General features: G+C 43.8%; 1 protein-coding gene across 1 annotated transcript in view; it reads right to left on the bottom strand.

Moving 5' to 3' along the window:
- Positions 1-25,555, bottom strand: part of cdh23 (cadherin-related 23) — a gene marked incomplete at both ends in the record, with an annotated part of 695,931 nt that overhangs the window by 657,435 nt on the left and 12,941 nt on the right. The gene's annotated exons all lie outside the window — the stretch shown is intronic.

Below are 25,555 nucleotides of genomic sequence, written 5' to 3'. Positions count from 1 at the left end.
GTCAAGCACCCAAAAATGAACAAATAGAAAAAAAGAGCTTTTGACCAGAGCCCTATGGGCTTACCATATGGGCCCTGGTCACAAGTAGTGCAGTATAGGGAATAGGGTGCCATTTGGGATGCAGACATCAACTTGAGATACCACTGACTCCTTACTGCCGTTTTATACAGTGCCTATCATAAATATTCACCCCCTTGGATTTCTTCACATTTTATTGTGTTACAAAGTGGGATTAAAATGCATTTAATTGTCATTTTTTTGTCAACGATTTACACAAAATACTCTAATGTCAAAGTGGAAGAAAAATGCTAACATTTTTTAAAGATTAATGAGAAATAAAACACTAATATAACTTGATAAGTATTCACCCCCTGAGTCAAAACATGCTAGAAACACCTTTGGCGGTGATTTATAGGTAAGACTCTAAGAGCTTTGCACACCTGGACTGTGCAATATTTTCAAAATTCTTCAAGCTCTGTCAAGCTGTTGGGGATTATGGCTAGAGGAGCAATGTTCAGGTCTTGCCATAGATATTTACATTGTGGCGCAGCCAAGCCGACAAGGAGGCACAGCGCCCCTCTTATTTGGGGAGAACCCTGGCATAGTGACCATATCTTGGTTTTAAACGCTAAAATGGGCACTTTCGATTTTGCAGTATTTCCTGGGACTCTCGGGATAAATATGAATTACTCCTGGTATTGAAACTTGGTAGAATAAAATATGAATCCCTAGTGAATACTTATGATACCCACTGTACTCCTACACTTGTAGCACTTGTGTTGACACATCAACAGCATTTATGTTGGGAAGTTGAAACCAATATTGATACTCATATGGGGTATTTTAGCCAAAGCCACATTACATTACTTATCGGGAGCTCTGATCTCCTTCCGTATTTTATCAGTTTTATTGACAGGATAGTTAGAAGTACAGATTGGGAGACAGGTAATGGAGAGGGACACACAGAAGTGAAGGGCACAGACCGTCTCGAACCCCCGTCGCAAGGGGGCATGTGTGGTCCACAATACAGAACAGTCAACATTGACAGTGACACTTCAGTATACACTGAGTGTACAAAACATTAACAACACTTGGGTCAAACGTTTTGGGTAGCCTTCCACAAGCTTCCCACAATAAGTTGGGTGAATGTTGGCCCATTCCTCCTGACAGAGCTGGTGTAACTGAGTCAGGTTTGTAGGCCTCATTGCTCGCACATGCTTTTTCAGTTCTGCCCACAAATATTCTATAGGATTGAGGTCAGGGCTTTGTGATGGCCACTCCAATACCTTGACTTTGTTGTTCTTAAGCCATTTTGCCACAACTTTGGAAGTATGCTTGGGGTCATTGTCCATTTGAAAGACCCATTTGCGATCAAGCTTTAACTTCCTGACTGATGTCTTGAGAATTTGCTTCAATATATCCTCATAATTTTCCTCCCTCATGATGCCATCTATTTTATGAAGTGCACCAGTCCCCCCTGCAGCAAAGCACCCCCACAGCATGATGCTGCCACCCCTGTGATTCACGGTTGGGATGGTGTTCTTCGGCTTCCAAGCCAACACCTTTTTCCTCCAAAATTAACGATGGTCATTATGGCCAAACAGTTATAGTTTGTTTCATCAGACCAGAGGACATTTCTCCAAAAAGTACGATCTTTGTCCCCATGTGCAGCTGCAGACCGTAGTCTTGCTTTTTTATGGCGGTTTTGGAGCAGTGGCTTCTTCCTTGCTGAGCGGCCTTTCAGGTTATGTCGACTTATGACTTGTTTTACTGTGTATATAGATACTTTTGTACCTGTTTCCTCCAGCATCTTCATAAGGTTCTTTGCTGTTGTTCTGGGATTGATTAGCACTGTTTGCACCAAAGTACGTTCATCTTTAGGAGACAGAACGTGTCTCCTTCCTGAGCGGTATGACGGCTGCGTGGTCCCATGGTGTTTATACTTGTGTACTATTGTTTGTACAGATGAATGTGGTACCTTCAGGCGTTTGGAAATTGCTCCCAAGGATGAACCAGACTTGTGGAGGTCTACAATTTTTTTTCTGAGGTCTTGGCTGATTTCTTTGATTTTCCCATGATGTCAAGCAAAGAGGCACTGCGGTTGAAGGTATGTAAACTTCTGACTTCAACTGTATATGATCACACTGGTAATAGATCATTGGTTGTTTTACTTATTTGTTTTACTCAAATGTTTGGGATCACATAGAAATGTCCTTGTTTTCAAAAGAAAAGCACTTTTTTTGTCCATTAAAATAACATCAAATTGATCAGAAATACAGTGTAGACATTGTTATTGTTGTAAATGGCTATTGTAGCTTGAAAGAGTTTATTTTTTATGGAATATCTACATAGGTGTACAGAGGCCCATTATCAGCAAACATCAGTCCTGTGTTCCAATGGCACGATGTGTTTGCTAATCCAAGTTTATCATTTTAAAAGGCTAATTGATCATAAGAAAACCCTTTTGCAATTATGTTAGCACAGCTGAAAACTGTTGTGCTGATTAAAGAAGCAATAAAACTGGCCTTCTTGAGACTAGTTGAGTATCTGGAGCATCAGCAATTGTGGGTTTGATTACAGGCTCAAAATGGCCAGAGACAAATAACTTTCTTCTGAAACTCGTCAGTCTATTATTGTTCTGAGAAATGAAGGTTATTCCATGCGAGAAATTGTCAAGAAACTGAAGATCTCGTACAACGCTGTGTACTACTCCCTTCACAGAACAGCGCAAACTGGCTCTAACCAGAATAGAAAGAGGAGTGGGAGGCCAATACATTAGAGTGTCTAGTTTGAGAAACAGATGCCTCACAGGTCCTCAATTGGCAGTTCATTAAATAGTATCCGCAAAACACCAGTCTCAACGTCAACAGTGAAGAGGTGACTCAGGGATGCTGACCTTCTAGGCAGAGTTGCAAAGAAAAAGCCATATCTCAGACTGGCCAATAAAAAGAAAAGATTAAGATGGGCAAAATAACACAGACACTGGACAGAGGAAGATTGGAAAAAAGTGTTATGGACAGACAAATCGAAGTTTGAGGTGTTCGGATCACAAAGAAGAACATTTGTGAGACGCAGACCAAATGAAAAGATGCTGGAAAAGTGTTTGATGCCATCTGTCAAGCATGGTGGAGACAATGTGATGGTCTGGGGGTGCTTTGGTATTGGTAAAGTGGGAGATTTGTACATTGTAAAAGGGATCTTGAAGAAGGAAGGCTATCACTCCATTTTGCAACGCCATGCCATACCCTGTGGATGGCGCTTGATTGGAGCCAATTTCCTCCTACAACAGAACAATGACCCAAAGCACAGCTCAAACTATGCAATAACTATTTAGGGAAGAAGCAGTCAGCTGGTATTCTGTCTATAATGGAGTGGCCAGCATAGTCACCGGATCTCACCCCTATTGAGCTGTTGTGGCAGCAGCTTGATGGTAAGAAGTGCCCATCAAGCCAATCCAACTTGTGGGAGGTGCTTCAGGAAGCATGGGGTGAAATCTCTTCAGATTACCTCAACAAATTGACAACTAGAATGCCAAAGGTCTGCGAGGCTGTAATTGCTGCAAATGGAGGATTCTTTGTCGAAAGCAAAGTTTGAAGGACAGAATTATTATTTCAATAAAAAATCATTATTTCTAACCTTGTCAATGACTACATTTCCTATGCATTTTGCTATATTTCCTATTCAAACTCATTTCATGTTTGTTTTCATGGAAAACAAGGACATTTCTAAGTGACCCCAAACTTTTGAACGGTAGTATATATATATATATATATATATATATATATATATATATATATATATATATATATATATATATATACACACATACATACACACATACATACATACATACATACATACATACATACATACATACATACATACATACATACATACATACATACATACATACATACATACATACATACATATAAATACATATCATTTTTTAAAATGTATTTTCCTTTATTAATTTCCAACCCCACCATCCCTCCCCTAATTGGAGTAAACTAGTGAACAACAACGCTTAGGACTCTACTTCCAGCTTATACATACTATATACATTGTATGGACACAGTCAATTTTACAATATTTCTATTTTGTTTATTTTTACTCCTGAACTTCCTCAACCTCTCCGATCATTTTCATGATGTCCATCCGGTTTGCCTCTACATGCCATATCCCCCAAACTGTGCTCTTTCACAAAAGTTTTCAACCTATATACTTATTAATGACACAGTATGTTTTACATTAGCTATTTTGTTGTTATTAGTTGTAATTAGTCCCAACCTTCAGCTCCATTCAACCCCTCCCATCTACCTCTTAACACCATCCATATTGGATTTCTACTTGCCATTGTGACGAGTACTGAGGACACGAAGAGGCAAGACGCAGACGCAGGAATCAACAATGTAAAGGTTTACTTAACACTGAGCAAAAGAACAACAAAGAGCGAGTACACGAACAATCACACACAACACAACACTGAACAGTCCAGGGCTATATAGGGGTGGTGATGAGATGATGAGGTGCAGGTGCGCTGGAGGTGAACAACGGCAGGAGACGTGACAGCCATATATTTCTCAACTGTACTGTGATGTTTCACAAAAGTTCTGAACCCTTCTATTCTCATTGTTTCTACAGATTGTAAATTGAAAATAAACATTTTTCTAAAAGTATTATATTATTATTGATCGATTGACTATGACTTTTTAGATCACCCAGTAGTGCTATCTGCAGGGTTAGCTCCAGGTAAATATTGCAATCCTTCAGCCATTCCTGGACCTGTGACCAAAAGCAAGCTACAAATGGACAGTACAAAAAACAAATGATCTAATGATTCTGTCTCTTCGCAGCAAAATATGCAGAGCTGGGAAGATAACATTCTATTGGTTGCAAGAATTTTGTACAATTTTTTTAATTGAAAAATTATATGTTTTGAATCCGGCGTCGTATTGCGTATCAGTTCATTAAACATTTGCCATGGAATCGGTAAGTCAAAAATATCTTCCCAACTATTTTGCAATCTATATGGGACGGCTGTCAATCCTTTGGTCCTTAAATGAAACTGGTATACATTTTTATGTATCACAATTTTCTTTAACCAATTATGTTCTTTAATGCAGGGCAGACAAGTTCCTTACTTTTTCCCCCTTCCACTTTCCTCTTCCATTTTTGCAGTAATGCTGCAATTATTTGGTTGTAATTTTGGGTAGAGCAGACATTTCCATATGTTTTTGTGAGCTGCATGTGCGACATAACTCCACCAGTTCTACCTATGATATAATTTTATTCAAAAAATAATGTTTTCTTATCAATTACTATATTTGAGTTTAACCACAATATTTGTTGCATTATTTGTTCTGTCGTTTCTGGAGGATTAAATTGAAATTGCACCCAACTTTTTATGGCTTGTTTTAGCAATAGTGATATTTGGGAGATGATTTCCTTTTCAAATAACTGACAGTGAGAAGTTGTAATCTGAATAAAGGGAAATAGGCAATTTTTGAACATGGGGTGAGACAATCTTACTAATTTGCTAGAGAACCAGTTTGTATTTAACCCTCCCGTTGTCCTAGGGTCAAAATGACCCGCCACTGTGTTGAACCAACTTTATTTAATTTTTATATTTTGGGGATCATTTGTGAGAAGGAGGCAGTGAGACTTTAAAGAAAGTATCACTGCCTCCTTCTCACAAATGATCAAAAAAATATAAACATTTAATAAAGTTGGTTTAACACAGTGGCGGGTCATTTTGACCCTAGGACAACGGGAGGGTTAAGTATAACTTTTGTATGACTGAAGCTTTTAGTGATAGGTCTAATGCTTCAATATTCCATAATTTCTGTCCGCCAAATTAATATTCATTATATAGATAGGCCCATTTATTTTTGTCTGGCTTGCAATTCCAAATAAAATGGAATATTTTTTTCTGATATAATTTAAAAAACTGTTTGCTAGGTGCAGGCAAGACCATAATGTCACGACGTCCTCCCAAACTGCCTCCTCTCCTTGTTCGGGCAGGCTTCGGCGTTCGTCGTCACCGGCCTTCCTCGGATACCGCATAAACCACCTCAGGTGTGGAGATGGAGGGAGATCGCATTTCAACTGTGCGTAATTGGCCGACTCTAACCACGGTAAAGGAGGTGTAGCGCTTTATTGGCTTTGCCAACTACTATTGGAGGTTTATCCGGGGCTTTGGCAAGGTCGCAGCTCCCATCACATCTCTGTTGAAGGGTGGACCGTCCCGGCACTGCTGGTCTGCTGAGGCTGACATGGCATTCAGTAACCTGAGGGGTCTGTTCACCTCAGCCCCGGTACTGGCCCACCCCGATCCATCACTACTGTTCGTACTGGAGGTGGATAGGTCCAAGGTAGGGATAGGTGCTGTCCTATCTCAACGCTCGGGCATGCCACTCAAGCTCCGCCCCTGTTCCTTCTTCTCCAAGAAGCTCAGCCCAGCGGAGCAGAACTACGACGTTGGTGATCGGGAGCTGTTGGCTGTTGTCTGAGCCCTGACTGTGTGGAGGCACTAGCTTGAAGGGGCGAAACACCCTTTCCTCGTCTGGACGGACCACCGTAACCTGGAGTACATCCGGGCAACGAGGAGGCTGAACCCTCATCAGGCCAGGTGGGCCCTATTCTTCACCTGGTTTGATTTCACTCTATCATACATCCCGGGTACGAAGAACGTGAAGGCAGACGCACTGTCACAGCTGTACGACACAGAGGAGAGGCCCAGAGACAACACCCCCATACTCCCGCCTCCTGCATTTTGGCGCCGGTAGTATGGGCAATGGACGCGGATATAGAGCAGGCGTTACACACAGAGCCATCTCCACCTCAGTGTCCAGCTGGGCTGCAGTACGTGCCTGCTCTTGTCCGTGAACGTCTGATCTACTGGGCACACACGTCCCCCTCCTCTGGTCACCCAGGTGTCGGTCGTACAGTGCGCTGCCTGACCGGAAAGTACTTGTGGCCTACCTTGGCTAAGGACGTGAGGGTGTATGTCTCCTCCTGCTCGATGTGCGCCCAGAGTAAGGCACCTAGGCACCTACCAGAGGGTAAGTTACAGCCTTTACCAGTTCCTCAACGTCCTTGGTCTCACCTAAGTATTGATTTCCTTACTGATCTTCCCGTCTCTCAAGGTAACCCCACCATCCTGGTCGTTGTGGACCGCTTTTCAAAGGCCTGACGCCTCCTTCCTCTACCCGGTCTCCCCTTGGCCCTGCAGACTGCGGAGGCCCTGTTTACACACATCTTCCGGCACTACGGGGTACCAGAGGACATACAGTGAGGGAAAAAAGTATTTGATCCCCTGCTGATTTTGTAAGTTTGCTCACTGACAAAGACATGATCAGTCTATAATTTTAATGGTAGGTTTATTTGAACAGTGAGAGACAGAATAACAACAAAAAATCCAGAAAAACGCATGTCAAAAATGATATTAATTGATTTGCATTTTAAAGAGGGAAATAAGTATTTGACCCCTCTGCAAAATATTACTTAGTACTTGGTGGCAAAACCCTTGTTGGCAATCACAGAGGTCAGACATTTCTTGTACCAGGTTTAAACACATCTCAGGAGGGATTTTGTTTCACTCCTCTTTGCAGATCTTCTCCAAGTCATTAAGGTTTTGAGACTGACGTTTGGCAACTCGAACCTTCAGCTGCCTCCACAGATTTACTAGGACCTGTGGTGCTTCTTCTTGAGCCACTCCTTTGTTGCCTTGGCCGAGTGTTTTGGGTCATTGTCATGCTGGAATACCCATCCACAACCCATTTTCAATGCCCTGGCTGAGGGAAGGAGGTTCTCACCCAAGATTTGATGGTACATGGCCCCGCCCATCGTCCCTTTGATGCGGTGAAGTTGTCCTGTCCCCTTAGCAGAAAAACACCCCCAAAGCATAATGTTTCCACCTCCATGTTTGACGGTGGGGATGGTGTTCTTGGGGTCATAGGCAGCATTCCTCCTCCTCCAAACACGGCGAGTTGATTTGATGCCAAAAGAGGTCGATTTTGGTCTCATCTGACCACAACACTTTCACCCAGTTCTCCTCTGAATCATTCAGATGTTCATTGGTAGGGGGACCTTGCGGGCGCTGCAGGATTTCAGTCCTTCACAGCGTAGTGTGTTACCAATTGTTTTCTTGGTGACTATGGTCCCAGCTGCCTTAAGATCATTGACAAGATCCTCTCGTGTAGTTCTGGGCAGATTCCTCACCGTTCTCCTGATCACTGCAACTCCACGATGTGAGATCTTGCATTGAGCCCCAGTTCGAGGGAGATTGACAGTTATTTTGTGTTTCTTCCATTTGCGAATAATCGCACCAACTGTTGTCACCTTCTCACCAAGCTGCTTGGCGATGGTCTTGTAGCCCATTCCAGCCTTGTGTAGGTCTACAATCTTGTACCTGACATCCTTGGAAAGCTCTTTGGTCGTGGCCATGGTGGAGAGTTTGGAATCTAATTGATTGATTGCTTCTGTGGACAGGTGTCTTTTATACAGGTAACAAGCTGAGATTAGGAGCACTCCCTTTAAGAGTGTGCTCCTAATCTCAGCTCGTTACCTGTATAAAAGACACCTGGGAGCCAGAAATCTTTCTGATTGAGAGGGGGTCAAATACTTATTTACCTCATTAAAATGCAAATCAATTTATAACATTTTTGACATGCGTTTTTCTGGATTTTTTTGTTGTTATTCTGTCTCTCACTGTTCAAATAAACCTACCATTAAAATTATAGACTGATCATTTCTTTGTCAGTGGGCAAACGTACAAAATCAGCAGGGGATCAAATACTTTTTTCTCTCACTGTAGTGTCTGACCGGGGTCCCCAGTTCACATCCAAGGTCTGGAAGGCGTCCATGGAATATCTGGGGGTCTCGGTCAGCGTTACCTCTGGTGTCCACCCCGAGTCTAATGGGCAGGCGGAACGGGTGAATCAGGATGTGGGTAGGTTCATGCGATCCTACTGCCAGGAATGGCCGGGGGAGTGGTTGGTGTTCTTTCCATGGGCCGAATATGCCCAGAACTCTCTCCGTCACTCCTCCACTAACCTAACAACATTCCAATGTGTTTTAGCTTACCAACCAGACCGAGGCTCCTGCAGTGGATGACTGGTTTTGGCGCGCGGAGGAGACGTGGAACGCTGTTAACGTCCACCTCCAATGTGCCGTGCGTCGTCAGAAGGCCAATGCTGACCGCCACCGCAGAGAGGCCCCGGTCTTCATCCCAGGTGATCGGGCCTTCAGTACCTCGTGGAGTGGGAGGGGTACGGTCCGGAGGAACGGTGCTGGGTCTCGGTGAGGGATATCCTCGATCCCTTCCTGTTGCGGGATTTCCACCGTCGCCATCCGGCTCGCCATGCTCCGCGTCCTCTCGGCCAGCAGCGCGTCAAGGGAGGGGTACTGTCAAGACTTCCTCCGAAGCGGCCTCCTCTCTTTGTTCGAGCATGCTTTGGCGTTCGTCTTCACCGGCCTTCTAGCCACTGCCGCATTACATCTCATCATTCCATTTGTTTTGTGTTCTCTATTACACACACCTGGTTCATATCCCCTCATTAGTACGTGTGTTCCCTCTGTCCCCTTGTCCTTGTGGGTGATTGTTTAATGTGAGGAGAGTGTAGCTCGGTTGAGCTCCGTGTATTTTGTATTGCCGGGGTATTATTTCCCCGTGTGCCTGTTTTGATCCAGTGCGCCTGTTTTGTGCACTGGACTGTTTGACACTATTCTGTGTAACTCTGTATTCCGGAATAAACTCTGTATTCTGTGATTTACCCTCCTGCGCCTGACTCCTTCAAATCACCCATCACACATAAGCAAATAGGTAAACTGGGATAATACTAAAGAGTTAATCAGGGTGATTTTTCCACAAATAGACAGGTATTTACCTTTCCATGGTAGCAAGATCTTATCTATTTTTGCTAACTTTCTATTACAATTTATTGGAGTGAGATCTGTTAGCATTATTGGCAGGATTCACCACGGTATGTAGTCAAACTAAAGAGACATAAGTTCCTATATCTGTTTACATTCATTCTGACATCTTGGGTAGACGAGGGTCGTAGGCTGAAAACTATAGGAAACTGACCTAGAAAGTGTGGATTTATTCAGCAGTCCCACTGTGTGGTACCGGCCGGTAGACGTTGTGTTGTTGTATGTCATTTGTTAGGTTGGTCCTAAGTCATTTGTGAGTTTTACCAGACTCGGCGGGGAGCAGAGTCTCTCTGGGGGGAGTGGGAAAGAACAGTAGTCTCTGTAGCTCAGCTGGTAGAGCACGGCGCTGGTAACGCCAAGGTAGTGGGTTCGATCCCCGGGACCACCCATACACAAATATGTATGCACGCATGACTATAAGTCGCTTTGGATAAAAGTGTCTGCTAAATGGCATATTATTACTATTAAGAAGTGATTTTAAAGTGATCTGTGTGTATTGGCTTTGGCAATAAGTAAGGAGGTTGGTTTGTGCTCTATTGGGGTGGGTAATAGAGACCGATGCTGTAGCAATAAAAGAACGTTGGTTGTCAATACTGGTAATGTGTAGTGTCGACAACAGTGGTACTTGAGGGGTGACACTGGTAATAGGACAAAGGTATCACGTCCCGTGACCAAATTATTAGGCACATATACCGTAACTACTCTCCGGTGAAGTGGGTATCACTACCTCGGAAAACCTGTTAATAGAGGGTGTGTATTAGAGCCATGGGTGAGATATGCTATTGTGGTGTGGCACAGTCGTATCAAGGAGAAATCACAAGCTCAATACACAAGCGTTTTGATATTGGCATTTTTCCAACAGAAAGGTAAAACACATAAAGCTAAAATTAAAGATCTGCAGGGTCAGCTAGACCAGACGACTGACAAATATGAGGCGACTAGGAATAGCAGAGGGGCACGTACACAAAATGTAACAACTTACAGTTACCCTCCAACAGTATCAGAACACCTGTGGAGGAGTATATTACCTAGCCATCCCTCCGCCGTTCGCCCTGGGATATCATGTATACAGATATACAGTGCATTGGAAAAGTAGACCCCTTTTACCACATTTTGTTATGTTACAGCCTTATTCTAAAACGGATTAAATACATCAATCTACAGATAATACCCCATAATGACAAAGCAAAATCAGGTTTTTTGAAATGTTTGCAAATGTTTTAAAAATAAAAAACAGATACCTTATTTATATAAATATTCAGAACCTTTGCTATGAGACTCGAAATTGAGCTTTGGTGCATCCTGTTTCCATGGATCATCCTTGATGTTTCTACAACTTGATTGGAGTCCACCTGTGGTAAATTCGATTGATTGGACATGATTTGGAAAGGCACACACCTGTCTATATAAGGTCCCACAGTTGACAATGTATGTCAGAGCAAAAAACAAGCCATGAGGTCAAAGAAATTGTCCATAGAGCTCCGAGACAGGATTGTGTCGAGGCACAGATCTTGGGAAGGGTACCAAACAATTTCTGCAGCATTGAAGGTCCCCAAAAACACAGTGGCCTCCATCATTCTTAATTGGAAGAAGTTTGGAACCACCAAGACTCTTCCTAGAGCTGTCCGCTCTGACAAACTGAGCAATCGGAGGAGAAGGGTGTTGGTCAAGGAGGTGACCAAGAACACGATGGTCACTCTGACAGAGCTCCAGAGTTCCTCTGTGGAGATGGGAGAACCTTCCAGAAGGACAACCATCTCTGCAGCACTCCACCAATCAGGCCTTTATGGTAGAGTGGCCAGACGGAAGCCACTCCTCAGTAAAAGGCACATGACAGCCCGCTTGGAGTTTGCCAAAAGACACCTAAAGACTCTCAGACCATGAGAAACAAGATTGGCCTGAACTCTTTGGCCTGAATGCCAAGCGTCATGTCTGGAGGAAACCTGCCACCATCCCTACGGTGAAGCATGGTGGTGGCAGCATCATGCTGTGGGGATGTTATTCAGCGGCAGGGACTGGGAGACTAGTCAGGATCGAGGGAAAGATGAATGGCGCAAAGTACAGAGAGATCCTGTGTATGGCGTAGTAGTGCTGTCGTGTATTCTGTTGTGTCCTCATGTAAATAGCCTGTTTTTTTTGTATTTTTTTTTGTATATATTTCTCTATCTCACTTTCTATCCTTTAACTATATATATTTACTGCAACCCGCCTCACCCAATGTGGAACGGATTCTATTATTTCTTTATTTTTATCAATAACCTACGGCTGAAACTAGCCAGCTAGCCAGCTAACTAGCTACTCGCTATTAGCCACCGTTAGCGGTCTTCACCACTGTCCGTGGCCTGCACTACCTACCAGCCAGCTCTAGCCTGGACAATTATCGGCTAGTCTGCACGGCGTGCTATCGACCCAGAGCATATTGGATTTTCTGCCGGAATCACTGAATCACTGGACCTTAACACCGGACCATCGCAACTAGCTAATTGCAACCGAATGGCTGTTGTTGGGTAATTGTAACTGTCCCGACGTACCAGTTAGCCTTGAGCTAGCCTCGAGCCAGGCCCATCTCCCGGCTATCTATCTCTCTGTCAACCGGACGGGACCTCCTAGTGTTGACACGGAGCCCCGCCGATCCATCACGACTGGTCTGCCGACGTAATCGTCAGATGTGGTTTCAACAGGCTTCCCTTTGCGACGACCATGAAGATCCATCTGCTAGCCACGACCCGTTAGCACGCGCAATCAACAGCCGTGCCTCCTGCTCGCCTGTGCTTTAGCAGCCTACGAACTGCTCCCGGAATTACTTAGTGCTGTTCAATGGACCTTATGATCACTCAGCTACACAGCTAATGCCCGCTGGACTGTTCCTTTACACGGTACCCCATCCTGTTTATCTGTTTAGCCTCAGCCCAAACTTTCGTCGCCATTACCAGTTGTTGTCTTAGCCCTCTCGAATAACACCTGTGATTGCGTTAAGCCTCTCTCCCATGTCAATATGCCTAGCCTATTGCTGTTTGGGTTAGTTGTTATTATACAATTTCACTGTAGAGCCCCAAGTTCCGCTCAACCAGCCTCAGAGAGCTCCTTTGTCCCACCCCCCATACACACGGAGACCGGCTCAATCGGTATCTCCAGTGATGCTATCTCTTTCATAGTTACCCAATGCTTACGTGCACCTCCACTGTACTCATATCATTCCATATCCTTGTCTGTACATAATGCCCTGAATCTATTCTACAACGCCCGAAAATCTGCCCCTTTTATTCTCTGTACCCAACGCACTAGAAGACCAGTTCTTAAAGCCTTTCGCTGTATCTTTATTCTATTCCTCCTCTGTTCCTCTGGTGATGTAGAGGTTAACCCAGGCCCTGTAGCCCCCAGTATCACTCCTAACCCCCAGGCACTATCATTTGTTGACTTCTCTAACCGTAAAAGCCTTGGTTTCTTGCATGTTAACATCAGAACTCTCCACTCCAAGTTTGAGTTATTCACTGCGTTAACACACTCTGCCAACCCTGATGTTATAGCAGTGTCTGAATCTTGGCTTAGGAAGGCCACCAAAAATTCTGAAATGTCCATCCCGAACTACAACATTTTCAGTCTAGATAGAACTGCCAAAGGGGGCGGAGTTGCAAGAACTGCCAAAGGGGGCGGAGTTGCAATCTACTGTAGAGATAGCCTGCAGAGCTCTATCATACAATCCAGGTCTGTGCCCAAACAGTTTGAGCTTCTACTTGTGGTCCTCTGTAGCTCAGCTGGTAGAGCACGGCGCTTGTAACGCCAAGGTAGTGGGTTCGATCCCCGGGACCACCCATACACAAAAATGTATGCACGCATGACTGTAAGTCGCTTTGGATAAAAGCGTCTGCTAAATGGCATATTATTATTTATTATTTACTTCTAAAAATCTACCTTTCCAGAAATAAGTCTCTCACTGTTGCCACTTGCTACAGACCCCCCTCAGCCCCCAGTTGTTCCCTGGACACCATATGTGAATTGCTTGCCCCCCATCTATCCTCAGAGTTCGTACTGCTTGGTGACCTAAACTGGGATATGCTTAACACCCCGGCCGTCCTACAATCTAAACTAAATGCCCTCAATCTCACACAAATTATCAAGGAACCTAGCAGGTACAACCCTAAATCCGTAAACATGGGCACCCTCATAGATATCATCCTGACTAATTTACCCTCTAAATACACCTCTGCTGTCTTCAACCAGGATCTCAGCAATCACTGCCTCATTGCCTGCGTCCGTAATGGGTCCTTGGTCAAACGACCATCCCTCATCACTGTCAAACACTCCCTAAAACACTTCAGCGAGCAGGCCTTTCTAATTGACCTGGCCCGGGTATCCTAGATGGATATTGACCTCATTCCGTCAGTAGAGGATGCCTGGATGTTCTTCAAAAGTGCTTTCCTCTCCATCTTAAATAAGCATGCCCCATTCAAAACATTCAGAACTAAGAACAGATATAGCCCCTGGTTCACCCCAGACTTGACTGCCCTTGACCAGCACAAAAACATCCTGTGGCGTACTGCATTAGCATCGAACAGCCCCCACGATATGCAACTTTTCAGGGAAGTCAGGAACCAATATACACAATCAGTTAGGAAAGCAAAGGCTAGCTTTTTCAAACAGAAATTTGCATCCTGTAGCACTAACTCCAAAAAGTTTTGGGACACTGTAAAGTCCATGGAGAATAAGAGCACCTCCTCCCAGCTAACCACTGCACTGAGGATAGGAAACACTGTCACCACCGATAAATCTACGATAATCGAGACTTTCAATAAGCATTTTGCTACGGCTGGCCATGCTTTACACCCCTACCCCGGCCACCAGCTCTGCACCCTCCGCTGCAACTTGCTCTGCACCCCCCCCCCCCCCCCCCCCCCCCCCCCCCCACCCCCGCTTCTCCTTCACTCAAATTCAGATAGCTGATGTCCTGAAAGAGCTGCTAAATCTGGACCCCTACAAACTAGCTGGGCTAGACAATAAAATTAGCCGCCGAAATTGTCGCAACCCCTATTACTAGCCTGTTCAACCTCTATTTCGTATCGTCTGAAATCCCCAGAGATTGGAAAGCTGCCGCGGTCATCCCCCTCCTCAAAGGGGGTGACACTCTAGATCCAAACTGTTACAGACCTATATCCATCCTGCCCTGCCTTTCGAAAGTATTTGAAAGCCAAGTTAACAAACAGATCACCGACCATTTCGAATCCCACTGTACCGTCTCCACTATGCAATCTGGTTTCCGAGCTGGTCATGGGTGCACCTCAGCCACGCTCAAGGTCCTAAACGATATAATAAGACAGTACTGTGCAGCCGTCTTCATCGACCTGGCCAAGGCTTTTGACTCTGTCAATCACCGCATTCTTATTGGCAGACTAAATAGCCTTGGTTTCTCAAATGACTGCCTCGCCTGGTTTACCAGCTACTTCTCAGATAGAGTTCAATGTGTCAAATCGGAGGGCCTGTTGTCTTGACCTCTGGCAGTCTCTATGGGGGTGCCAGAGGGTTCAATTCCCGGGCAGACTCTATTCTCTGTGTATGTCAATGATGTCGCTCTTGCTGCTGGTGACTCTCAGATCCACCTCTACGCAGACGACACCATTTTGTATAGATCTGGCCCTTCATTGGATACTGTGTTAACAAACCTCCAAACAAGCTTCAATGCCATACAACACTCCTTCCGTGGCCTCCAACTGCTCTTAAACACTAGTAAAACTAAATGCATGCTCTTCAATCGAACGCTGCTTGCGCCCGCCCGACTAGAATCACTACTCCCGGCGGGTCTGACTTAGAATATGTGGACAACTACAAATCCCTAGATGTCTGGTTAGACCGTAAACTCTCCTTCCAGACTCACATTAAGCATCTCCAACCCAAAGTTAAATCTAGAATTGGCTTCTTATTTCACAACAAACCCTCCTTCACTCATGCTGCTAAACATGCCCTCGTAAACTGACTATCCTACCGATCCTTGACTTCGGCGATGTCATTTACAAAATAGCTTCCAACACTCTACTCAGCAAATTGGATGTAGTCTATCACAGTGCCATCCGTTTTGTCACCAAAGCCCCATATACTACCCACCATTGTGACCTGTACGCTCTCGTTGGCTGGCCCTCACTACATATTCGTTGCCAAACCCACCGACTCCAGGTCATCTATAAATCACTTCTAGGCAAATCCCTGCCTTATCTTAGATCATTGGTCACCATAGCAACATCCACCCGTAGTATGCGTTCCAGCAGGTATATCTCACTGGTCATCCCCAAAGCCAACACCTCCTTTGGCCGCCATTCCTTTCAGTTCTCTGCTGCAAATGACTGGAACGAACTGCAAAAATCTCTGAAGCTGGAGACACTTATCTCCCTCACTAACTTTAAGCATCAGTTGTCAGAGAAGCTTACCGATCACTGCACCTGTACACAGCCCATCTGTAATTAGCCCACACAACTACCTCATCCCCATATTGTTATTTACATTGTTATTTATTTTGCTAATTTGCACCCCAGTATCTCTATTTGCACATCATCTTCTGCACATCTATCACTCCAGTGTTAATACTAAATTGTAATTATTTTGAACTATGGCCTATTTATTGCCTACATTTGCACACACTGTATATAGATTTTCTATTGTGTTATTGACTGTACGTTTAGTTTATTCCATATGTATCTCTGTGTTGTTGTTTTTATCCCACTGCTTTGCTTTATCTTGGCCAGGTCGCAGTTGTAAATGAGAACTTGTTCTCAACTGGCTTACCTGGTTAAATAAAGGTGAAATAAAAATTAATAAATACAAATCCTTGATGAAAACCTGCTCCAGAGCACTCAGGACCTCAGACTTCGGCGAAGGTTCACCTTCCAACAGGACAACGACCCTAAGCACACACTGAGTAAAGGGTCTGAATTCTTATGTAAATGTGATATTTCTGTTTTTATTTTATTTTAAAAACCTGGTTTTGCTTTGTCATTATGGGGTATTGTGTGTAGATTGATGAGGGAAAAAAACAATTTAATCAATTTTAGAATAAGGCTGTAACTTGTGGAAAATTCAAGGGGTCTGAATACTTTCCGAATGCACTGCATAGGCATGTGCAGTGGGGAAAAAAAGTATTTAGTCAGCCACCAATTGTGCAAGTTCTCCCACTTAAAAAGATGAGAGAGGCCTGTACTTTTCATCATAGGTACACGTCAACTATGACAGACAAATTGAGAAAAGAAAATCCAGAAAATCACATTGTAGGATTTTTTATGAATTTATTTGCAAATTATGGTGGAAAATAAGAATTTGGTCAATAACTAAAGTTTCTCAATACTTTGTTATATACCCTTTGTTGGCAATGACACAGGTCAAACGTTTTCTGTAAGTCTTCACAAGGTTTTCACACACTGTTGCTGGTATTTTGGCCCATTCCTCCATGCAGATCTCCTCTAGAGCAGTGATGTTTTGGGGCTGTCGCTGGGCAACACGGACTTTCAACTCCCTCCAAAGATTTTCTATGGGGTTGAGATCTGGAGACTGGCTAGGCCACTCCAGGACCTTGAAATGCTTCTTACGAAGCCACTCCTTCGTTGCCCGGGCGGTGTGTTTGGGATCATTGTCATGCTGAAAGACCCAGCCACGTTTCATCTTCAATGCCCTTGCTGATGGAAGGAGGTTTTCACTCAAAATCTCACGATACATGCCCCATTCATTCTTTCCTTTACACGGATCAGTCGTCCTGGTCCCTTTGCAGAAAAACAGCCCCAAAGCATGATGTTTCCACCCCCATGCTTCACAGTAGGTATGGTGTTCTTTGGATGCAACTCAGCATTCTTTGTCCTCCAAACACGACGAGTTGAGTTTTTACCAAAAAGTTATATTTTGGTTTCATCTGACCATATGACATTCTCCCAATCCTCTTCTGGATCATCCAAATACACTCTAGCAAACTTCAGACGGGCATGGACATACACTGGCTTAAGCAGGGGGACACGTCTGGCACTGCAGGATTTTAGTCCCTGGCGGCGTAGTGTGTTACTGATGGTAGGCTTTGTTACTTTGGTCCCAGCTCTCTGCAGGTCATTCACTAGGTCCCCCCGTGTGGTTCTGGGATTTTTGCTCACCATTATTGTGATAATTTTGACCCCACGGGGTGAGATCTTGCGTGGAGCCCCAGATCGAGGGAGATTATCAGTGGTCTTGTATGTCTTCCATTTCATAATAATTGCTCCCACAGTTGATTTCTTCAAACCAAGCTGCTTACCTATTGCAGATTCAGTCTTCCCAGCCTGGTGCAGGTCTACAATTTTGTTTCTGGTGTCCTTTGACAGCTCTTTGGTCTTGGCCATAGTGGAGTTTGGAGTGTAACTGTTTGAGGTTGTGGACAGGTGTCTTTTATACTGATAACAAGTTCAAACAGGTGCCATTAATACAGGTAACGAGTGGAGGACAGAGGAGCCTCTTAAAGAAGAAGTTACAGGTCTGTGAGAGCCAAAAATCTTGCTTGTTTGTAGGTTACAAAAATACTTATTTTCCACCATAATTTGCAAATAAATTCATTAAAAATCCTACAATGTGATTTTCTGGATTTTTTTTCTCAATTTGTCTGTCATCGTTGACGTGTACCTATGATGAAAATTACAGGCCTCTCTCATCTTTTTAAGTGGGAGAACTTGCACAATTGGTGGCTGACTAAATACTTTTTCCCCCCACTGTACTTACAAGGTCTTAACCAACAACGCAGTTCAAGAAATAGTGTTAAGAAAATAAAAAGTAACATAATAAAATAACAATAATGAGGCTATATACAGGGGGTACCGGTATTGAGTCAATGTACGGGGGTACAGGTTAGTCGAGGTAATTTGTACTTGTAGGTAGGGGTAAAGTGACTATGCATAGATAATAAACAGCGAGTAGCAGCAGTGTAAAAACAATGGGGGGGGGGGGGGGGGGGGTCAGGGGGGGTCAGGGGCGGTCAATGTAAATAGTCTGGGTGGCCATTTGATTAATTGTTCAACAGTGTTATGGCTTGGCGGTAGAAGCTGTTAAGGAGCCTTTTGGATCTAGACTTGGCGCTCCGGTACCTCTTGCTGTGCGGTATGAGAGAGAACAGTCTATGACTTGGGTGACTGGAGTCTTTGACAATGTTTTGGGCCATCCTCTGACACCGCCTAGCATATAGGTCCTGGATGGCAGGAAGCTTGGCCCCAGTGATGTACTGGGCCGTACGCACTACCCTCTGTAGCGCCTTACGGTCGGATGCCAAGCAGTTGCCATACCGGTCAGGATGCTCTAGATGGTGCAGCTGTATAACTTTTTGAGGATCTGGGGACTCAGATCTTTTCAGTGTCCTGAGGGGGAAAAGGTGTTGTCGTACTCTCTTCACGACTGTCGTGGTGTGTTGGACCATGATAGTTTGTTGGTGATGTGGACACCAAGGAACTTGAAACTCTCGACCCGCTCCACTACAGCCCCGTCGATGTGAATGGGGGTGTGTGCGGCCCTCCTTTTCCTGTAGTCCACGATCAGCTCCTTTGTCTTGCACCACACTGCCAGGTCTCTGACCTCCTCCCTATAGGCTGTCTCATCGTTGTTGGTGATCAGGCCTACCACTGTTGTGTCGTCAGCAAACTTAATGATAGTGTTGGCTTGGCCACGTTGTCGTGGATGAACAGGGAGTACAGGAGGGGACTAAGCACGCACCCCTAAGGGGCCCCCGTCTTGAGGATCAGTGTGGCAGATGTGTTGTTGCCTACCCTAACAGGGACAGAATGAAAAGCTATGCAACTACTACCCATGCCATTTAAAATAGGTCCAGTAACAATACCGGGTTCATTCTTCATGGTAGCTGGAGTGGAGCTGATTTTGAGTAACGGATTTTGGTCGTGTCCAGTGGACGAGGGGTCTCGGTATTGGTTCGGGTTCCATTGTAAAGGTGTAAAATAATCACTAAAAGGGTGTAAATTCGAGGTGTCTGTTTTGGTGCAGTATGTTGATGATTTGCTGTTAGCCTTAAAAGACAAAGATACTCACATATGCGATCTGACTACACTGGTAAACTATTTGAATGAGCAGATCCATGAAGCATCGTATGAAAAATCCCAATTGGAAAAATAGGAGGTAACATATTTGAGGGTCTCAATTTCTAAAGGAATGACACCATTTGTTCTCTGGCACGACCAAACACTCCCCACACGCTCATACAAACCATGGTTCTTATTTTATTTTATATTGTGAGACATTTTATTCTGGCTTATTCTGAAATAGCTGAACCTCTGACAGAATTGACGAAAGGGAGGAGGGATCCTCATGAGAGAATAGAGTGGAGTCAAGATTGTGAGGAAGCGTTTATAGAGTAAAATAAACAATTGTGTCAAGTGCCTGCATTGAGGTTGCCAAACCTAAAATGACCCATTAAAAGTATTGTGTATGAACAGGATGGGCTGTTGTGCGGTTGTTACGCAGGTACTGGAGTAAATATTTAGACTCAGTGGCAGGAGGAATTCCACCGTGCCTGAGAGCAGTACAAGCAACTGAAATGGTTCTGCATAACACCGCCTCGAATACTATGGGTCAAAACGTAGATTTCTACATTCCACGTGGGGGAGAAACCATAGATAATAATGCAACCGCTCAATATGTTACTAGTGCCCACTGGACAAAAATGGGAAATAACGCTGAATGGGGAAAATATACAATTCCATAAAGTTGGCTCATGAGTGTGACCAAGACCAAATTACTCCAAAACCGCGCCCCGGTCTACAAGAAACAGAGCGAGAATCGGGTAAAGTAGGCTATTAAACACAGACAGCTCTAGTTACATGACAACAGGAGGAAAGTGATGATGTGGGAGTAGTTGAAGCTGTTGCCAGCATCAATTTCAGCCCAGGGAGCTGAGCTGTTGGTTGTCAGCAGCGGAGGATGTTACAATATACACACGCTCTCAATATGCGTTTGGTGTAGTTCATGATTTTGAGACTCTGTGGTCACAAAGGGGCATGCTAAAGGCGACAGGAATATCAATCAAATATGGACACGAAGCAGAGGCATTACTAGAAGTGTATCTATGCAGTGTTGCACCCACCGTGCCTCCTAAGGGAGGTGATTCCACGATGAGTGAATCAATGTTGAAAATGACCCATGCCCTGCAATGTGTGTACTACAGGTAAAAGTAGCACACAAGAAACGGACCCCAGGAGATAACCGCGAGCACGGACTGTCCGGGGGACCAAGTGTACATCAAGGTCCCCCAAGCCGGAGTGATCAGACAACGCTGGTCCAGGCCCCACACTGTACTCCTCACCGCACCTACAGCAGTGAAAACCACAGCCTCTCCTCGGTGGGTCCATATTTCTCATGTCAAACGAGTTACGGCTGGCTAATGGGTAAGCTGGAAGAGGCGCTCCTAGCAGAGGAGCTGGAGAAAAGGAGTCTGGAGAGTAGGAGTTATTAAGAAAAGTGTGTACTGATAACCATATGCCTAGCACTAGCAGTAGTGATCTTTGGAACAATGATAATGACCCAATCACAATGAAAAGGTGAGTGGACAGATGAGAGAGTGAATTGGGTGAGAAGCTAATGTCACAGGGGCAAAGCAGATCATTAATCAACATGGGCATGTTGTGTGGGTTGTTGAGGGAGATAACCAAACCAGTACTCTGAGGGTGGGTTGTTCCAGGGGCGGAGCAATTGTGTTGCAGGAAGGGATCTGGAGAGAACAGAAGGGCACTTTGTCTGAAGAACCAGATGAGACTGTAACTCCTGCCTGCGCATACACCGCCCCTGTGTGGAGGAAACTACACTCTGGAAACCATATCCTTTCACGTCCTCCCAGAGGGAGGGGAGCAGGAAACCCACCCTAGACATGGCACAGATGTTCACCATTCTGAGAGTAGCTCAGGGCTGAGTTGAGTTAAAATAATGTTTGTTCCCCAAATGCCGATAGTGTATCAAGTTAAAGATAGAAACCCACAGACTCTCTTGGGGGGAAATCTTCTCGTACCTGCGCTGGGATAACGCGACTCTAAGACATATGTTAACCGAGCAATTCGCTAACAAAACTACAACTGTAGTGAAACGCGTTGATCAAATTGACCAATATGAGCGAGCAAGACAACACTGGCATTTTGGTACAGATGGTTATCCAATGTAAATGGAACAGCCTAGATGCAGATAAACAATCGTATAGGGTGTTAGAATCAGACACGGGTGAACAGGTGAGAACAGCACCTACCAACTGTGGTGGAGTGTTCACCAAGGCACTAGTGGTGAATGACACATGTACAGTTGAAGTCGGAAGTTTACATACACTTAGGTTGGAGTCATTAAAACTCATTTTTCAACCACTCCACACATTTCTTGGTAACAAACTATAGTTTTGGCAAGTCGGTTAGGACATCTACTTTGTGCATGTAGATATTCCATTAAAAATTAACTGTTTCCAGCTACAATAGCCATTTACAACAATAACAATGTCTACATTGTATTTCTGATCAATTTGATGTTATTTTAATGTACAAAAAAAGTGTTTCTTTCGAAAACAAGGACATTTCTAAGTGATCCCGAACGTTTGAACGGTAGTGGAAAAATAGCATTTTTTTTTTTTATAACAAAAATAAAAAAATATATATAAAAAGAAGAAAAAAAAGTAACACAACCAATGATCTCTTACCAGTGTGAAGTCGGAAGTTTACATACCTTCAACCGCAGTGCATCTTTGCTTGACATCATGGGAAAATAAAAAATAATCCAAAAAAATGGTAGACCTCCACAAGTCTGGTTCATCCAATAGTACGCAAGTATAAACACCATGGGAAAGCGCAGCCGTCATACCGCACAGGAAGGAGACGCGTTCTGTCTCCTAGAGATGAACGTACTTTGGTGCGAAAAGTAAAAATAAATCCCAGAACAACAGCAAAGGACCTTGTGAAGATGCTGGAGGAAACAGGTACAAACGTATCTATATCCACAGTAAAACGAGTCCTATATTGACATAACCTGAAAGGCTGCTCAGCAAGGAAGAAGCCACTGCTCCAAAACCGCCATCAAAAAGCCAGAATACGGTTTGCAACTCCACATGGGGCCAAAGATCGTACTTTTTTGAGAAATGTCCTCTGGTCTGATGAAACAAAAATAGAACTGTTTGGCCATACTGACCATCGTTATGTTTGGAGGAAAAAGGGAGAATTGCAAGCCGAAGAACACCATCCCAACCGTGAAGCGCGGGGGTGGCAGCATCATGCTGTGGGGGTGCTTTGCTGCAGGAGGGACTGGTGCACTTCACAAAATAGATGGCATCATGAGGAAGGAAAATTATGAGGATATATTGAAGCAACATCTCAAGACATCAGTCAGGAAGTTAAAGCTTGGTCGCAAATGGGTCTTCCAAATGGACAATGATCCCAAGCATACTTCCAAAGTTGTGGCAAAATGACTTAAGGACAACAAAGTCAAGGTATTGGAGTGGCCATCACAAAGCCCTGACCTCAATCCTATAGAATATTTGTGGGCAGAACTGAAAAAGCATGTGCGAGCAATGAGGCCTACAAACCTGACTCAGTTACACCAGCTCTGTCAGGAGGAATGGGCCAACATTCACCCAACTTATTGTGGGAAGCTTGTGGAAGGCTACCCAAAACGTTTGACCCAAGTTAAACAATTTAAAGGCAATGCTACCAAATACTAATTGAGTGTATGTAAACTTCTGACACACTGGGAATGTGATGAAAGAAATAAAAGCTGAAATAAATCATTCTCTCTACTATTATTCTGACATTTCACATTCTTAAAATAAAGTGGTGATCCTAACTGACCTAAGACAGGGAATTTTTACTAGGAATAAATGTCAGAAATTGTGAAACACTGAGTTTAAATGTATTTGGCTAAGGTGTATGTAAACTTCCAACTTCAACTGTATAAGGAAATTGAATGTCACTCAAATTGAGTTCCTTACGAGTTTCTACAAGCAGCGTGAATAGATTCACCATGTCAATGATGGTGACCGGAGTCGTGGTGGGTGGAAGTTTAGAAGGGGTAGCCAAATCTGTTCGAGAAGCAGTAGTAACCGCGTGATAATGGATTAAGGCACAAATTATGTGAACAATTATTATTGGGATTTTGATGTTTGACCATACATTCAAAACCCTAATGTTAAAGCACATTATAAATATGGCTTGCCAGACAATACAGTCCAATTAATTACTTACAAGGCTCGTAGTCTGCATCTTGCTATGACACCCGAGGATGAGGATGAAGGAGAGGGAGCGAGTGAGTTGTCTCTCATGACCTGAGGCCAATGGGGGAAGTCTAGGGGAACGTGTGAGGGAAACCAGTAGGGTCCTATTTTCACAGAGCTTAACAGAAGATCTAACATCCAATTGGGCATAGAACAGATCGGATGGATGGTCCTTGCCCCAATCTCATTTTCATCAAGGGTGGTGTGAAATTATTAACATGTATTTTCTTTCTCTTCTCTGCTCAAGTCATTATGTTTTACAGGTGGTGTGGTACATCACTTTTCCAGAGGAAGGACTGTTAAAAGACTATTTGACTTGAGCCCGTTTTAATGTGTTTATAATTGTGTAATTAGCCTAGCAGCAGTAATTATTGTGTTATGGGTTTCTTGGAATGATCTATGTGCATTGTTTTTGGGCAAAGGGAAAGTAAAAAGGCTGAGTGCAAGAATGATTCTATGAGGGTTGAATAGGAGCTATGTGTCTGGGTTTAGAGCTGATGGATCGTAATTACTGTTTTATAACACTGTCTTATATATTTACTGTTTTATAACATTATATACTCTTAGTATGAATATACCGTTTTTATATGTTATTTGAGATTGAAAGTCATGTTAAGTTTAAGCTCCTTGTGTATGAGAAGTGTAATTATCTAGTGGACTGCAGTAGACTGTAGGAATGTGTACTCCCAATAACTCAAGGCCTCTCCTGACTGATAAGAAGACCTGTGAAAGGCATGGAGGAGTATGAAGGTTCTGGACTCAGGCTGGGACACAATAACATCAATAGGAGGAACAGACTCAGTTTCTGCCCAGCAACAGAGACTGACTGTTCATCCGAGAAATAGAAGCCTAGTCAGAAGGTATAAATATATGTGTTGTGTGACCTGTAGGTGTGCTGCAACACCCAGTGTGGTGAATAAATCTAGTTTGAGCTTCCTTTGGTGTCCTGCTGGATTTATTCCAGAACTTAGAACCTAACAATATGTTTATATTGTAAAAAAAAAAAAAAAGACAAAACAGCTATGTAGTACAGCTAAACAGTGCAACTCTTTACATGAGACTGAGAGAGAGCAATCATTCGATCTCCAACGCTGATGTGCTCGCCTGTACCAACCAAGTGATCATGACAGGACTTGCTAATCTGAGAGCTTTCCCCAAGTTTCACAACATCAAACATCGACAAAACCAAACATATATCTGCTGTTTACTTAATTCACTCACCTTGACATCATCATCATCCATTCAAAGCTCAAGGATGTGTCCGAATCCGTATTATCAACCACCATAGCAACCATTTCTTCTAAAGTGAAAAGTTGTGGCCACTTCGGCGCCGTCATTTTGGGTAATGAAGTAAAAATAAAAAGAGTAAAATGACATAATACCCTGTTTACG

This window comes from Coregonus lavaretus, assembly GCF_964263955.1.
Source record: "Coregonus lavaretus genome assembly, chromosome: 36".
In the NCBI taxonomy this organism is placed as follows: Eukaryota; Metazoa; Chordata; class Actinopteri; order Salmoniformes; family Salmonidae; genus Coregonus; species Coregonus lavaretus.
The sequence above is the reverse complement of the archived record's forward strand: the minus strand, read 5'-3'. Positions and strand labels throughout refer to the sequence as shown.